The sequence below is a fragment of the Pinus tabuliformis genome, chromosome 3_1 (genome assembly GCF_031772625.1).
Source record: "Pinus tabuliformis cultivar Carrire ecotype Pingquan chromosome 3_1, CPIR1, whole genome shotgun sequence".
In the NCBI taxonomy this organism is placed as follows: domain Eukaryota; kingdom Viridiplantae; phylum Streptophyta; class Pinopsida; order Pinales; family Pinaceae; genus Pinus; species Pinus tabuliformis.
Genome location: NC_142301.1, coordinates 968749 through 986300, shown reverse-complemented (window position 1 = coordinate 986300; position 17552 = coordinate 968749).

Here is a 17552-nt window from a genome sequence, read left to right as displayed (position 1 = left end):
GGCCCACAATCCGACATTGAGTTCCCCCTAAAACTCCATGGCACTAGGCCATAACAGGGACAAAAAACCCTCGGAGAACCAAGCTCCTCAGAGCTAGCATAAGGGCTCACACCATAACATGATGCATCTATACGACACAATTAACTTAATAACTGCACCTTGGCTAGTCTAGAGTCCAACCTCAAGACTCACTGGCCATTAGTCAGTCATAGATTCCACCCCAGGAACCACTAGCTGATTAGTAGTCCCCTTAAGGATCAACTGAATGAATCCCCCTTTTATAAATACATTTCTCCTTTATTTAATGTTGTAATATTACTTTCCTTTTCCAAATGCCTTTTTCCTACTGTGGAGTGGTGGGCCCCCCATACTCTTTTGTCTAGGTACGCCTACAACCATTAGGTCTTTATTAATATACATAAGTTAATCATTGTTTACCACATCAGGTTTTCTAGTCCCATAGCATAAAAAACATACACACATGGACACATTGTCCCCCAAGACATAAACACACATACACACGGGCGTACTACCCCAAAAGAAACTCTTGAATCACTAGCCTAATATTCACACATACATTTGTCCATGTATCATTCGAGGGGGTCTTGATCAGGGGTGTTACATTCCCCTCTCCCTTATTTATGCACCATCCTCAATGCATTTAGATACATACAAGGTCAAAACCCCTCAGTCTTCATTGTTTCTTTTTTCTAGGTATTCACTCCATGTTGTTGTTCTTTAGACATTCCTAATTAGTCATCAATAAAGAGATGCCATAATCATCATTGTGAAATATTTATGTTGTCCTCATATGCTTGTAATATTTAAGACATAACAATTACTCAAAAAAATAATTTTATATTCATTAAACAAATACCTATACGTATTGTTGTATTACACTTCTATGGGGTGTGTTGCCCTAGCTATGACAGATACTCATGCACTATATAAGAAATGACATATATTTCCCATTTAGTTGGTGTAGTATACTGTTGCTTTGTATATTTGTGGAAACACAAAATTGGCACCACTGTATTGAACTCTGCTTTGAAAAATTGAAACATTGACCTTATTCTTCACTGCTAGTGTGATCGTCTTGATACTGCCTTTACTTTGATGGTCTTTCTTGAAAAGATAAATAGGGCCAAACTGGTCCCTTTTATATAGCAAGGCTTGTCATTCCTATAGCCCTCAATAGTTATAAATGTTGAAACCATGCCATAATTCAGTGTATTTGACCCTAGACCTAGTATTCCTTTGTATGCCACACAATTCATAATTTCCTGGGATTTGAAAAACTTGGTAATTTCCCTTTTCATGGTTCTAGCCAACAATGCTTTTTCAGGTTGGCACTGTGCTTTTTCCCTCAGTGGTTCTTCCCATCAACTCGTTAGAGATTCAATTCAATTTAGAGAGCACAACAAAGTAATTGGAAGTGCACAGTGCACACACAAAACACAATTTAGTGGATGTGATTTCACAAGGAAATGTAGTGGAAAACACACCCATAACCAAAATATTAAATTCAGGCCTCAAACTATTACTTGCAAGCCTCAATGGGCTCTTTATTGCAACAAAATATGGGTCCTTGTGAAATGTGAAATGACATGTTGCCAAGAGCATATGTATGGGGATTTTGTGCATTTTGCTAACAAAACTCCCTGAGGAAGCTTTAGAATCTTAATCTTAACCCTAATAGTTCCCACAAACATTGTTAGACCTGATTGTATTGGGTCAACTATCCACAATGCTTTTTAGGCTAAGTACTTGATGTTAGGAAATTCTGCCCCAATTCACTTGTACATTGGCTTCAACACATAATTTATAATATTTCAACGTGTAAGACTGCACGATTGTCTACACATAAAACACACTAAAAAAAATAACTTACCATGGAATAAAAACCCAAACATTGTATCTGTTGCAATTTCAAAATTGTTGGCGAGTTGTATTGGTAACTCCTCCGGTGACAAGGATGGAACAACAAGTCCTTCTAGCTGAGTAACAAACCCATGATAAAGAGGGTTATTTTTGTTTGTTTTGGATAATAGACATATGGCGTGTATCCAAAACGATAAAGGTGGCATGTAGCCACAAGTCTATCACCACCATTGTTTCCAAGACCACAAATGATTAGAACCCAACTATAGTCATTTGGCTTGTAAACCAAAATCACATGTCTCTTTACCTATGTTGCAGAGATTATTGATCTAAGATGAAGAGTAGTCTCTGAAATATTGACCACCGAGGATCGATCCCAGTAGGGATAGCCAAATAATGTGTCGATTTATTTTCATTTACTAGTAATCATGACCACTATGTCAATCTATGGCATGGAATAGTGGAGGATGTGGTTAGGTTTGGAATTGGAGAAGAGTGATGGTGATGAGCTCCTATATCCTGTATGCAGTAATCTAACCTCTAGAACACTGATTTGTAGAATCTGATACTAGCAGAATAAAAATAGTAAGTAGGGAGTATTGAACATGATATGATAATCACAGGTAGAACATAGATGAACTTTGTTTCTTACTTACCTGGTTCTAGAATTATGATATAATTTAACAATAATGTAAATAGAGTAGGCAATTGTATCATCGCTTTATCAACATTAGTAAATATAAACCATCATTTCAAGTAGAGAAAAATTCAGTAAATAAACAAAACCAAGAATTTGTATGAGGTTTTATTTTTTTCACTATTGAGAAGATATTAATTTCATTTAATAGTTTATCTACTCCATAAGAACTCCCAAAATGGATCCCTTTTATAGAAACAAGGTGACCATCAGTAAGCCTCCCAGCATATATAGTCCCACAAGCACTATGTCCACACTTTATTTTTTAGCAGCAAAGCTTTTAGTGGCCTTCACCAATATCTTATAAGAGAATAGATCAAGTTTGAATTATTCAAAGTGCATAGGTGAACTTAGAAGTCTTGCAAGTTGGCTTCCATCCCCGAACTATCTAATTCAAAATCTATAGATTATTTATGTTGCCTATGTAAAGCAAGTGCAATAAAACTCACTACCACAAGTGTTACCGAATTCACAAACCCAATTGCAAGGACTATTCTCTTTGTTGCATTGTGATCTATTTTATAGCCCTTATCATATGCCTTCTCACCATGCCTTTTGCATACTCTTATGTATCCAGTGCCTTGACGAAACCCATTTCCTTGATAGCCATATTTAGAAGCACACCTCACATTGTCAGTTACATCTACTGCATGTTGATAGACCACATTAGGGTCATAGTGAACATCATCAAAAAGTGTCCATAACGCCCAACTCCTACTTTAGCCCACCCTTTGGATCCAAACGGGTCATTGTGGGAGTGAGTATCCAACTAATGAAACTTTGGAACTGCAACTAGGAGAATTGATAAAATTCATCATCTCCATGGTGCCATATTGTTGCACTCAGAAGGGGATAGAAAAGTGCCCTATCAAACATGCACTTCTCATTGTAGCATTGCATGAAAGGAATATTACACATCAGCAGACAACATGTAGTGTTCTTGCAGTGAGACAACTGGAGAAAGTTGTTGACATAATTTTCATATTTCTTCATGCCTTTGACACTGAATCCCTTGAGTTTTTTAGGATAGGAAGATTAGAGAGGATCAATGATGATCCCATCTAATGAGAAACTGACGAAATTATAGTAAATCTTGTTCATTTAAATCCTTGAATTGCTACATAAAGGATATGGAATTAAGCCATTCCCACAAATTTCACTACTTTTGCTTGTGCCTTGGGCTATGTCAGAAAACACTCTAATCGAGAAGACTTGAGGTAGCCATGAACCCAAAAAGGCTAGAATAACAAGATAGGAAAGACTAGTACTCATTTGTCTTGAGAGTTACCACATCATTTTAAGGCATGTTAAGGCAATATATACTTCCCAGAATAAAAAAACAAATACCCATGTATGTTTTGTATATCCAAATAGTTTTGAAGCATGTTATGGAAAGATTTTGCACCTGATGCAATGGTAGTGTTCATCCTATGACAATTACCTACTCTAAATATATCCTTTCTGCTTCACTACTTCAATCAATCATAAAGTCTACAATCATCCCTATCAATTCAACCCAAAAGTAGGAAAATCATGGCTCAAAATATATATGCATTCAATTTCTTTGTTCATACTTTTTTTATTCTATTGGTTCTCTACAAGACAAGAGGATGAATAATTTCTTAGACACTGTAGTAACATGTATTCCATTGTGTACTTGAATAGTGATTCATTGTATTCCCAAAAACATTGAGTATATGTCATGTATATTTACTCATATTGCATATACATATCTATCGAAATACCAAAAATGGCATTTTGGACATGTGGGTTCAAACCTCTTAAATTTGGGTCATGAAGACATGACTAGTGCTTCGTTTTCAAATCCCAAAAGCTACTATGTATACATTTTAGTCTACAATATCCACATTAGGTATATTACCAAATCCTTGAAATGAAATATTTTTGCATGCGAGCCAAGAGTCCTACTTTTCAGTCACCCATTCACAATATAAAATACCAGGAAACCACCACTCTGATATAAGTGTCACTCTGATAATATGTTTGTTTGCACCAGAACCAGGAGTAGTTGCACCGAGGCAGACTAAGTTCAAGTCCATATCTCTACAATTAGTGCAATAAAACATTTATTTTGCACATATTTTACCAATCTGCAAAATATTACAATGCTTTGACAATATCCATGAACCATTCTAATAAAAAATAAGATATAGACCCAAGGGGGTCTTCATTTTTGTAAAAATGTAAATATTACCAACTTGGTGAAAGTTTTCTTTGAAAAAGGTCGAAGAGACTACAATGATTTTGGATCTTTGTAAACATTCATGGTGACTACTATGTGCCAAATTGTAAATTTATAAGCTGTGACAATCTGTTATGGGTGAAACCACCCTAGGGCTTTGGGCTGAGAACCCCAATAGAGTAGAGGGCAAGCCTCAGCAAAAAATGCTCAAGCAATCATCAAAAATCCTTATTCTACTAAATCATGTAAGAGTTTCCTTACTCGGATGTCCTTTGTTTGGGTAGATCCCACAGGGTGCAAACCCTCAGCTTCTCCCGATGTTCTTGAAACCTACAAATTATTCAAATGCAACATACACAACAGTAGAAAAATAAAGCATATACATGATGTTAACTTTAAATCATATAAATGAATGACTAAGTATACATCGATATAAGATTCATAAATTAATTACAACATAATTTTGATGCATAAACATATTTCATATCGGCAACAGAACAACATTCCATTTATTGAAGTAAGCCATAAATAAGGTGGAGAAATACGACCTAAGTCCTTCTCTAGCTCCAAGCAGAACTGTCCTCTGGATCCATCCTTTCCCGGCCTTCAACAATCTTCCTCCATAACCAATAGAAGGATATCTCAAGCAAGATGGGGGATATCTACAATCAAGGAAACAAACGTTTCCTAAAGCTTTGGGGAGTGCAGGAAGCACAGGGATTCTTCAGACTCGATCAGGGATAATCTCACTATAGTATCAATATCTCTTCCTCTGTCCCTTAAGGCCTTACCATGGAGGTTTATTTATAGCTCTCCAAATTAGTTTTTTTCAGTTGGGAAATAGTTGGGCCATGGGAAATAGAAGGTGATTAACAGGTAAAGCCCATGAACTCCGCCCAAAATTAAGGAAATTTAATTTTTTAAAGTGTTTTAACATATGTACGTGGGTTGGATATACGCTGACCCGTGTGTACACGCTTTTATCATAGGGAAAAGTAGCGTATAGGGAATAAAACACTGTTTTTTAGATTTTGGACAAAGTCTGGAAGGAAGGGTTTCTCTAAGCCATAATCAGAGCATCAGATCTACCAAGAGTGGTAAATGGTGCTATAGTAGATGCCCTCTAATATATGAGTTCGGAAGGGGTACTTGATGGCCGAAATGTATTAACTGTATGGAAGGAATCATGCTGAGACCGAGGAGGAGTTCACCAGAATTCAGCCTACCAAGCCATCGAAAGAGATCAGAAAGAAACTGTTGTCTGAGGTGGGCATACCCATGCTCAAAAATAGTAAAGCATGTCTGCATGTCAAGTACAAAAGAGGATCCAATATGTATACAACTATAAAGGAATTGGAAATACATAATGGATCATTTCATCATAATCAAGAAAGTACATGTTTGAATATCACATATAAATAGCTGATCAATGATGTTGAAGTATGAAGCTCATCACTAAAGCCAAGAAACTAATCCAAATAGTACCAAGTGAACATGATGGAATAAATGGTACTACACCACAACTCGGGTGCCAGCATATAAGATGTTGTTGTAAGGAACTGCAACATATAATGTGGGTGGTGTGAACTAGAGAAACAAGAGAAACTGACAAGTGAACCAGGACATGCTGATGCAAACCCGAGGTCTTCACCAATCGCCATGGTACATTTATACACAATGGGAATGAATGATCTGAAGTCGACCATGTGAGAAATCATTTGATCACCGTTCATTGATGTATACCGTTAACAAACGCGAGACTACTCATTGAAAATAATGATGAGGGTCAAGGTACCTAGAACAATCTAACAAGCGCGAATAAATTAGCTGTAGTCAGAAACTTGAAAGAATCTATCAATCAAGAGACAATGATGTTTTCCCACTATCGATAGCAAAGGAATATGCCATTGATGACTACAAACCCTAAGGTACTGCCAAATGGACTCTAGATCCCTTTCCCAGAGTAATGAGTTGAAGATGATGGTAAAAGATCCACTAGAAGGAAGGCATTAAGGAATCCTTCATCAATCTAGCATGAGTGTAACTTGTAGGCCAATAATGTGGAAGGAATCAGACGAATAAAGATGTAGTAACCCAACCGAAGCATGTTTCCAAAGTACAGAAGATGTGGCTAGTGCATGATAGAAACCCTCTTAACCATCCAATATGAAAGCTGACACAGAGGCTAGGAATCCACCAATAGGGTCAAATGGAAACCAAGGGACTGCACGAATCCCAATGTGTGATAATGAAAGCTAATGTCGAACACAAGGGAAACCACCCAGTCAAAGACACATGATATTGATTGATTCTGAGCACAAGGTGACCTATCAATAATGAAAATAGGGCCAGGGTCCAGCTCTAGATCTGCCCTCAGAGCAATTTTTCGTAGTCGATAAGGACAAGACTTGCCAGTAAGAAGTCAATGGAGACCTTCTCAAACTGACACGAGAAAAAGACCAATAAAACTAATGTGATAATGAACATGACGTTGACAACCAGGAATGGCCGACTAAAAAATAGGTCAAGGGACACCCTAGAGAGGTCGACTCAGTTTTACTTTCCTTGAACAAAAGCATGACTCAACTGTGACTACATGGCAGCATATGATAATTTTGTATAAGTTTGTCATGTAGGAGGCATAAGAAAACTCTCCATATGATTGGAAGAGGTAACCAATCAGAGGAGGACTAACTTGATAACAAGGTTAAGGCTCTCTAAGTCAAACTAAATCCCACCCCAATGGAAGAAAGACATTCTTTTGAGTGCTTTGTTCAAGGGAAACACGATTGACTCTAGATGCCATAAAAATATGGAAATAATGTCCCATTCCCGCTCTTTTTTTGGAATATATAATTTTTTTTCTTTTTCTTTGAAAAAGAATAAAAAGAATGCTATAGTAGAGTGGAAAGAATGAGTGTCGAAAAAGCAGATGCTCTAGTTCCTGGGAGGGGAAGATTCCTATGCTCAATGTAAGGTGGAAAAGCTGGTCAAGGACACTGACAGGGATGTTCTTTCCATGTGTATAAGGGTTTGTCAAGTTGCAGAGGCTAAGTGATTACAATATGATTTTGCATAGGACATGATTGATAAGTGGCTTAAACACGAGTCCAAGTGAAGTCAGCTCAAGGCCAAAAGGTGCAAGTAATGAATATGCAATGCAGCAGTACAACTCAACTCAACACAAAGGAGCCCCTAGGGTATAAGGCTAGAAATTGGCGCAAAAGAATGAGAATGGGTCCTTAATGGACAAGTCATGGTGGGACTAAAGAGGACTCCCAAGCCTACTCAATATAGCAGCATGGGCAGCCAATGTCAGCGAGGATCTAACTAAGATGCCCATATAAAGGTTGGATCTACCATCGCATCATGATTTTTAAATTCAGTGAGTGAAAATGGTTTGCAAATCAAGATACAATGGGGCCAAACCTATGGCTAACGTATCTCAATATGGAGGTTAGTATGTAAAATCTATTGGAAAGTAGTATACTATAACCTATATACCAATAAGAAAATGATAATTGCTATGATGGGTCTACGGTCATGGGACCAAAATGACGTCTCGAAGAATTTTTCAAAATTTCCTGAAAAGAAAACTCATTCTCTACACTCCAAGCCGCAAGGTCATTTCTGTTTTGAACAAGGAGCTATGGAGAAAAACCAAAACAAGCTTCTTACGACTAGTTGAACCATTCAAATCGCTCCAAAACTTCCAGGTAACCCTTATATCCTAGTTGTAATTATTTGTGATACTTTTTAAATGTTTTTTTCAAGCTTTTACCGTAGGAAAATATGTCAAAATTTTCAAATCTGCGTACACGCGGGTTGAATACATGTAACCAATGTATACGAGGGCCCTACATGTGATTGTGTCAAAAGGAAACCCACATGTGCACGAGTAAAAACTTTTGACATATTTTCCTACAGTCAAAACTTGTAAAAAACATTTAAAAAATCACCTCTTAAGTGGATATTTTATAAGAACAGAACTATGTTTGAGTTTTGAGAAGTTTAAAATAGAATTGAATGTTTGAATATAGAGGCATTTGGTGTTGCTTGTGCAACAAATCCACCTTTGGTTAAACTTGGGGAGAACACTTTAGAGGCAGACAATTTGTACTGCCTCAACACTTATTCTTAGTATAATTTTAACAAACACTTCCCTTGAAAACTCTAACCTCTCACTAGGAATACCACTTCCCTTGCAAACTCATATCTGTGCATTTTCGTTGGCAGGTTGCAGGTTCAAACATCAAACCCCACACCAACTAGCTTCTTCCAGATTTCATGGCCCACCAGTTTGATGTGCATGGTAGTCTTCAAGTCAGGTGGCTTGCCATTTTGACTTGATTTCACTTCTAATAGTGTCTACATGGACTTTCCTGCCCTCCTCCAGAGTTTCTAAATAGACCCATGAACTTAAAACACTAATGAAGGTGACCCAATCTATCTTCATTCTGTCCAACAACATTTCTCTGAAAATATGTATGGATTTCTCACCATACCCAACCTGGGATTATGCTGCTATCATTGCATTCCAAGAAACTACATTCCTTGTTGGCATTGTGCCAAATAATTGGTCTGCGCGATCTAAGGGGCCAAGCTTGTAATGATTGATGTCCATGAAATTTCATCTCGCGTAACCAATTTATCAAACAGAAGGTGTGCATCATCTATACTCCAACACATGTCTACAAGGGAACTCTCAAAAAAGACATCCAATTCATGTTCACTTATGATTATCAAACCATGTAGATGGCTTCCTTGGTCAATGGAGTGTAAGGTAACAAGCATTGAGGGTACCAGTGAAGGTAATATAATTCAGCCTCATGCTAGACCTATGCATTTCATGGAACTGTTGGATGGATTCCTCACTATACCCATGTTGGGTGTAGATCCAAATAATTGTACTCCAAGAAATCACATCCCTCTCGGGAATCATATCACAAAATCACCTTGCATTCTCTAACCTACCGCACTGGGCATATCTAACAACCAAATAATTCCATGTTAAAACATTAGGCATGCAAATGTAATGAAACAATTGGATTGCATCCTCCATTTTATCACACAAATTTCAATAAGAGCAAGCTCCGAAAAGGCATTTGATTCAAGTCCCACTTTTATTACCTCAGCTTGAAATTACACTCCATACTACAAATACAGTAAGTTGGAGCAAATATTTAGACCACTTTCCAATGTAAATTGTTCTAGCCTAAAATTTGTAAGCTTCATCTGAAAGTAAAGCTTCAAAGCCTCCTTATTGTGGCCTTATTGGGCACAATCTGAAATGATTGGCCTGAAATCTGTAGGCTTCATCTAAAAATAAAGCTTCATATCCTCCTTATTGTGGCCTTGTTGGATATAATATGAAATGTTTGTGTTCCATGACATAGAATCCCATTCAAACATTTTATCAACAAGTTCAACTACATCTTCAACATTTCCCTTTAACCGCCCGGGGTGGAGATATTTCTTTGCATTCCTGATTTTTTTCATTCTTGAGCAACCTCCTTATGCCTTGGAATCTGGCTTGGGGGTGATTGGGTAACAAGAAAGACCATAGTGCTTCCAAATCTATGGTTGGGTGAGTAATCCTAGTCCCTAACTCAGTTGCCCATTTTATCTAAGGTAAGCACTTATGATTGAAATGTACATTAAACTCCAGGTGAAATTCAAGGTATGAGGCATATAAATCTTTTATAAGGTGATGATACTACTTGATAGTGCATGAATTAATTTTATGGTCATAAGAATTCAGTTACAGACCTATGAGCTAATTCCTGAAGCATATGTAGGTATAGTTTGTGAGTTAGATATACACTGTTTCTTGTCACCTTACAACCATTATCACTATGTGCTAGCAATTATATCATCACACTGTTGCAATATGTAATGGAAATCTATAATGTATCCTTGGTTATTTTTATCCTAATTATGGCATACAATAGTTGCACCTACTATATACCTTGAGGTCTACCAAAAAATGTAGATTTGGTAGCAAAATTTTGGGGATTGTCATATTTTGTTCTGAAGTTGGTATTTTTAATCTCTTTATCAAACATTGATTTGTGTTATCCAATGGTCTTACCTACCAACCATTGACCACTGTAAGAATACATCTGGCTGGTTACATCAAATTCAACATTTATGACTCTTTAAATGGAACAAGATTCCTTAAAATGAATTTGTAATTTTTACACCTTAACCAATTTTGAATGATTAATCATTCAGTTACGGACTTGAGGAAACAATGTTGGCTGCTAATTATCAAATTGTAGTATGTTACCTAAGATTTCCGATTGAAGTTTTTTAGCTTGAAAGTGTTTCATGCACCTTAATATAAATGAAACCTATGTTACATATAGGTGTACCTTCTTATGTGTTTGTTTCCTAGATCCCCTTGACTTGTAGCTGAATTCACTTTACTCTTAGCATGAAAGGAACTTATACTGGTTATGAATTGTGGTTATAGTTCTAAAGGGGTCTTAGTTGTTTGATTGGTTCCTATGAATGATAAAAATGTATATCCATGGGCCAATTCTTACGATTCCCAATCTAGTCGACAAAAAATTCCTTATTCATATGTTATGTCAGATGTAAGAAATTCCTGAAAGGCACTTAATATGATGGATCGTTCTTCATATCATTATATGTTGCATTCTTCATCTGTTGAAATGGTATTTGAAGCCAGATACAATGGGAAAATCCATCAAAATATAAGCTCTGAAATTATAATGATCTTTCTGGGTTCTAGGATTCCAGAAGAGACAACTACCAAGTTTATCCATGGTACATTGATTCTATAGGAGCTTTTGTCAAGTCATACCATTTTGTGCTTCTTTCATCAGTTTCATACTTTCTTGATTCATTGGTGGCTCTCATAGGAGTAGCTTTTATTACCCCTTATTTCAGTTCTTTTTCCATTTATTGTTGTAGTCTGAAAGTCATCTCTCAAGATGTTTGTGGCAAGTGGTTTGAAATTATTCTAAGTGAAGAATTTTTGAAGAAATAGCAGAAAAATGAGAACACATTGAGAAATAGATGTGGGAATAAAGCTATTGGTTGTGGGCTGTAAATGGGAAGACAGAGTGACAATATATTGAAATGGTATTTGATGCCAGATGCAATGGGGAAATCCATCAAAATCTAAGCTCTGAAGTTACAGTGGCATTTTTGGTTTATGGGATTCCAGAAGAGACAACTACCAAGTTTATCCATGGTACATTAATTCTATATGATTTCTCCTTCTCAAGTCATATGGGTTACACTAGGTACTACCTATAATCCACTTAAAATGGACAGTTGGAGCATTGGCCATCATTGAAATTTTAGCTTGCAAGTGACACTAAATTCTCTCTGTTTTTCTTTGTGAAGAAGTATTTCCTTAAAATCCTTGGAGTGAATGTGCTTGTATATTCTGAGGGCAGAGCCATCATATTCTTCACCCACCCCATGATGCTCCTTTAGAGGACCATATTCACCTCCCATTGTAGTTTTGTGCCAATTTATGGCTTATCGAAGTTCTCAGTGTGTCGGTTACTCTGCTTCTATGGGCTTTCATCTAATTGTACCTCTGTCTGCGTTCTTATTTGATTTATTTGGCATGACCCATCTATAGTGCTTTGAGGGTTGATGACAATACTGATTTGTATCTTTGTATGAAATAAAGAATGATTCTTTGAGAAATTGTTATGAGATATAGTTGTACCAAATCACAATCAAAGCATAATTTTTAATGTTAGGGTCAACTAGTCACATGATACTTACAAATTAAGGTTTCAACCAATTCCCTGATGAGGCTAAATCATAGCTATCTTTTTGGATTTTCAAAATTGCATCACAAATCTGAAAAACATGGCACAAACTGAGGGGGGAAATAATTTCTCCCCTCTAAAGATTTTTTAAAAACTGAACATAAAATTTTATGTTTGAGATCAAGGCCAAACTTAGCCAAAGCCATCCTCCACATAAACTAATTCATGTTTCTTTTTCCCATTAAAACCTTTTTCTAGCTATGTTTACTAAGAAATATGGGACATCAAATATTTAAACTAATTTCTAACAGTGTGTCCACCTTTCAAGCTACTTTTGAAGTGTAAAACCTTCTATGCTTATCACCGAGCATTGCAATATTTGCATCTAAACAAAAGTTGAAAGTTCGGTTTTTTTTTTTTTTCCTAGCATGCAAGAGCCTAAAACCAAAAGAGAAAATAGAGTTGGGAGGTTGAAGTCAGGTCTTTTAAGTAGTGGTTATTTGATTGTGTTTGATCTTTCCAGTAACACCCCTATATTTATCTTATTTTAATTAAGTTACTTCTAGTCTTCCTTATCTAGGGGTTGTCAGTTTCACTACATCACTTATTTTGAGTTCTTTTTAGCTTATGGAACTACAACAAGTGGGTTGGCACTTTTGTATTCGCTTGGGCAGGTTGCCTCAATTTTTTTGGTAATGCTTGCCATTAGACCTTTGAATTGTCACATCTTTTCTTGTTCAAGATGGAGCAATGGCAACATCATTCTTCCTTACAATGTGTTGGCCTATCTTTCTCCTCACAGTTGGAATTTGGGATATGTGGCTTCTCCCTGTGATGTTTGTTTCTCTCTTCACTCTTTTCAATACTTTCATTCTTTTCTTTGATATTCTAGGGATCTCTAATTATGTATCTATCGTCACATAACATACACCAAGCCACAAATTGTTAGTTTCCCAATTATGTTGAATGTATAGAGGCCATAAATGCCTGATATCTGTAAATAAATATTACTTTCAAGCTCCTTTATTGCTCATTAGTAGTTTTGTTTGCTCCCTCTTGTTTTTCATCTCAACAAACATGATTGTATTTTTCATAACAGAAGGAGGCAGGGTTTTGTAATTTGTTAAGGCAATTCCCAAACTCATTGTTAATACTTATTAAATTTCTTACTTCTTGAACATTGTTGCTATTGAGGACATGTAGATTTAGGATAAACTTGACCTTCTCAACAAGTTGCTCTTGAAGTTAAGAAATGGCATTTTTCTTCATGGCATCAGTAGTTTTCAATATAGTAATTTCATTAAAAGTAGAAAGAAATAAAGAATATATTAATGTCCATGAATGACCAAGTTAGGTCAATGAGAGTTTAAATTACAACCAATAAAAAAAAACTTCTAAACCCCACTCTCACAATTGCACCTTGAGTCTTGGGTTAGCTTAGAAGCAACTTCTAGTTAAGTAAGGGAGTGTGTTACATGGGAGGGTATAGTTATCATTGAGAGGTAGAGAGTACTTTCCTTGTATCAATGCAATTACATATTTGGATATTCAAGATCTTATTTTTTAAAGTCTAACCCTTTAAAGGGTGCTAGCTCAATGGAAGAGCACTTGCATTACAAGCAAGAGGTTGATGGTTTGATTCCATCGTACCTTAATATTCATATGGAATGACGACTAGTTTTTGCTGGCAGAGGCTCTTTTGACCATCACCAATGAGCTTATCATGACATTTTTCAACCCGCACCAAAATATGAAATGGTGACGGTCAACGAATGCCACCATACATATGCATCAATAGTGACGGGCACAAAAGGTCCATCTTCATAAATCACTGTTGTTCATATGAAATGGTGATGATCAATGAACCTCACCATATATATGCATAAATAGTGACGACCATGAAAGGTTCATCACAATAAATCATTGTTGTTCATATGAAATGGTGATGGTCACTATCTATTATTATAATCATTATTCGTGACGGACCTTGAATGTCACCACAACACCTATATTTTTTGTGACGCCACCTTTGGCAATATTCACTTTTTTGGTGACAGAGGCTAAGGTTCATCCCCATCGCTCATATAAAATGGTGACAATCATTATCCATCATTATAAATCATTATTGGTGATGGACCTTGAATGTCACCACAACATTTATACTTTTTGTGACGCCACCTTTGGTGACATTCAATTTTTGGCGACGAAGGTTCTTGTAATCATCACCAATGAGCTTAAGGTGACATTTTTTGACCCTCACCAATGTCCCTTTTTCTTTCAGTGCTGGTAGTGAAACAAACTTCATCCATAATGTAGGCACTCATGAAAAATGATGGGACTACTCTAGTGGTGACATATCTGTGTTGTCTAAACTCCAAGATTTGGAAAGAAATATTATAAGACATGATAGTGCCCCAATCCATTATAAAAGAATTCATTGTTGCATCAATTAGGGGAACCCACTCAACAAAGAACTTAGTTGTATTGGCATGCCCAAACAACCTACACATCATAGTTGCGATATAAGAATAGGGAGTAGCAAGAGACTATATAGAATACATACCCGATTTCTCATGCTTGTGCTTGTTTGGGTTGGACCTCCATTGCTTAATTGGGTCTAATGTTACATCATTTTCGCCTACAAATTTCTCGAGAAAGGCTTTGTCATATACCTTTTGTGGGTCCGGTATATGATACATTCTCTTCAAGTCTTATGCTATGAAGGATCCTATAACTATTTTCCTTGAAATCTTGAATGTCCAATCGACAATGTTAATATTTTCAATTATCCATTTTATCATATTGGTGTAAGGAAAAATCTTGGGTCTAGCATCAATTATATGAAGAAAAGAGCTTGCAGCTTCAAAGTGGGAGGCTTCAGAAGAGGTAGTAGTGTCTGTTGTTGCTACTATTTGAATTATCTTAGGACCCTCGCTCTCTAGCAATTGGTACATGGTTTCCAATGAGGAAGTTCTCTTGATGATTGTGCATGTCGTATCTGAGAAAAGTGGGGAAATTTCTATTACATTAGAAGCAGAAGATTGTGAAGCCTCCATGGTTTTCTTTCCTTTCTTCGACTTGGTCATCTTGTTACATAGTTCTTTCTCGGGCTAAACCTGAAAATTGAGAACATAGAGGTGTTATCACCAAAATAAGGGTTTAAATTGTTCCTAGTCATGGTCTTAGATAAGTTTCAAGTCACCCTATGTTTTAATTGGTAGGTGATAGGTTAGGAGTCTCAAAAGGTTTCATTTTTCATATCCAAAGTAAAGTCTAACATCCTTTTTTCCATGTTTCATGAGTCTTACATTCTTTTCAGAAAATCTTAGCTTAAGCCATTTTGAAAATTTTTGGAATTAGCACTGAAACCACGTTTTCGTAGTGCAGGCATTGTAAAATGTCTATTTTGTGCTACGAAAATCCTGCTCTTTTCGTAGCGCTTTTCCCTACGCACTACGAAAGCACAGATTCGTAGAAAAGTCTTGTCAAACATCAATCCGTTAATATTTCATTAAAATTTTCATTATTAGGTGTTAGCTAGGAGTCAGTCCTTAAGCATGCTGCCATCCAAACTCATCATTTCGAATTTAGGGCTCATTATGAAAGATAATTTCAAATTCAAAAGGGTTGGCTTAGTCTCATCATTTTAGTTTGCATGCAAATCCTCAAACAGGGTTGTTTTCGAACAGTAAGCTTTGGTAATTTTTCATCAAGGTCTTCATCATTCATAATTAAGGCGAGGCTAGCCACCATTGGCAAGCGTGGCTGATCAAAAAAAGTTCAGCGAGGCCGGTTTTGTTACAGGAATTCAGAAGGAAAGATGATAGAGGAAAAGAAATGTCACAGTTCTGGTCATTGTTTAAGAACAGAGCCTGAAAGCACCGAGGTCTTGGTCAGAGAAAAATCAGTTGTAGAAGCCTTCAAGAAGGTAGGATGCTTGAAGTTTTGTAAGAAATTACAGGTAGGACATACTCAGGTGACAAAAGAGTTTGCACTAAATTTCACTGGCTCAGGCACAAAGGTCGGAATGCTGAACTTGCAAATTTCCCTAGAGGTCATAGCTTTGGTGATAGAAATTCCTAGGGGGCAAGATACATGGTTAAAAAAATTCAGATTCGAAATGGAACCATGTAAGGTGTTTCTAAAGCCAGAGTTTGTAGAAACCGACTTAACCAAGGTAGTTCCTAGAGACTACATCAAGGACAGGTATGCCAATTTTCTCTTCAACATTCAACGTTATTTTACCTGTGAAGGAAAATGTCAAAAGGTTTATTCATATCATTTTAAACTTCTGTTACATTTTACTGGTATGATTTCCTTAGATTTGCCTTACTTTTTATTTCGAAGTGTAGTTAAGATGGCAGATAAAGTATAGTTGAAATCTCAAGGATGTGAAACTTCCCTGTTTCATCACGGTCTAATTAAACTGATAGTTCTACTTGAACTCAAAAGGATCAACAAAGAATGGTCCTCATTTTTGTTTTTATGTGACTTTGGAGCAGAAAAACAAGGTGTAGACATTAGCCCTAGGGTTAAAGGAACTCCATTAGTAGAAACCAACAAGTCTTTAATGTCCAGGGCAAAAAGGTATGTTAAGTTGAAACCTAGGAAGCATGTGATAGAGTAAGTAAGCAAAACACCAGTGGTAATTCTTGAAACTTCTAAATTACAAAGGAAAGGGTATCTGAGGTTAAAGGAATGACACAAGAATAGTCAACCAACAAACCAGTTCAAAGGAGATTGACTAGAAGTAAAATTGCAAAGGAGAAAGGTAAAATAGTGATATTGGGAGAAGGTTCAAGCTTGAAGGATGATTTAAATGATATTTTAAAAGCCATTGATATTTCAGAATCCCCTTTGGTACAGGAAAATGTGATAACATTTGATCAAGGAAATTCAAAGAAAACGAAACCCTCCAAGAAATTGGAATTTGAGGATGATATTACAACATTTGTTTCCAAACCCAGAAAACCCTTAACCAGGCAATCCAAGAAGATGAAAGAGTCCAATATTG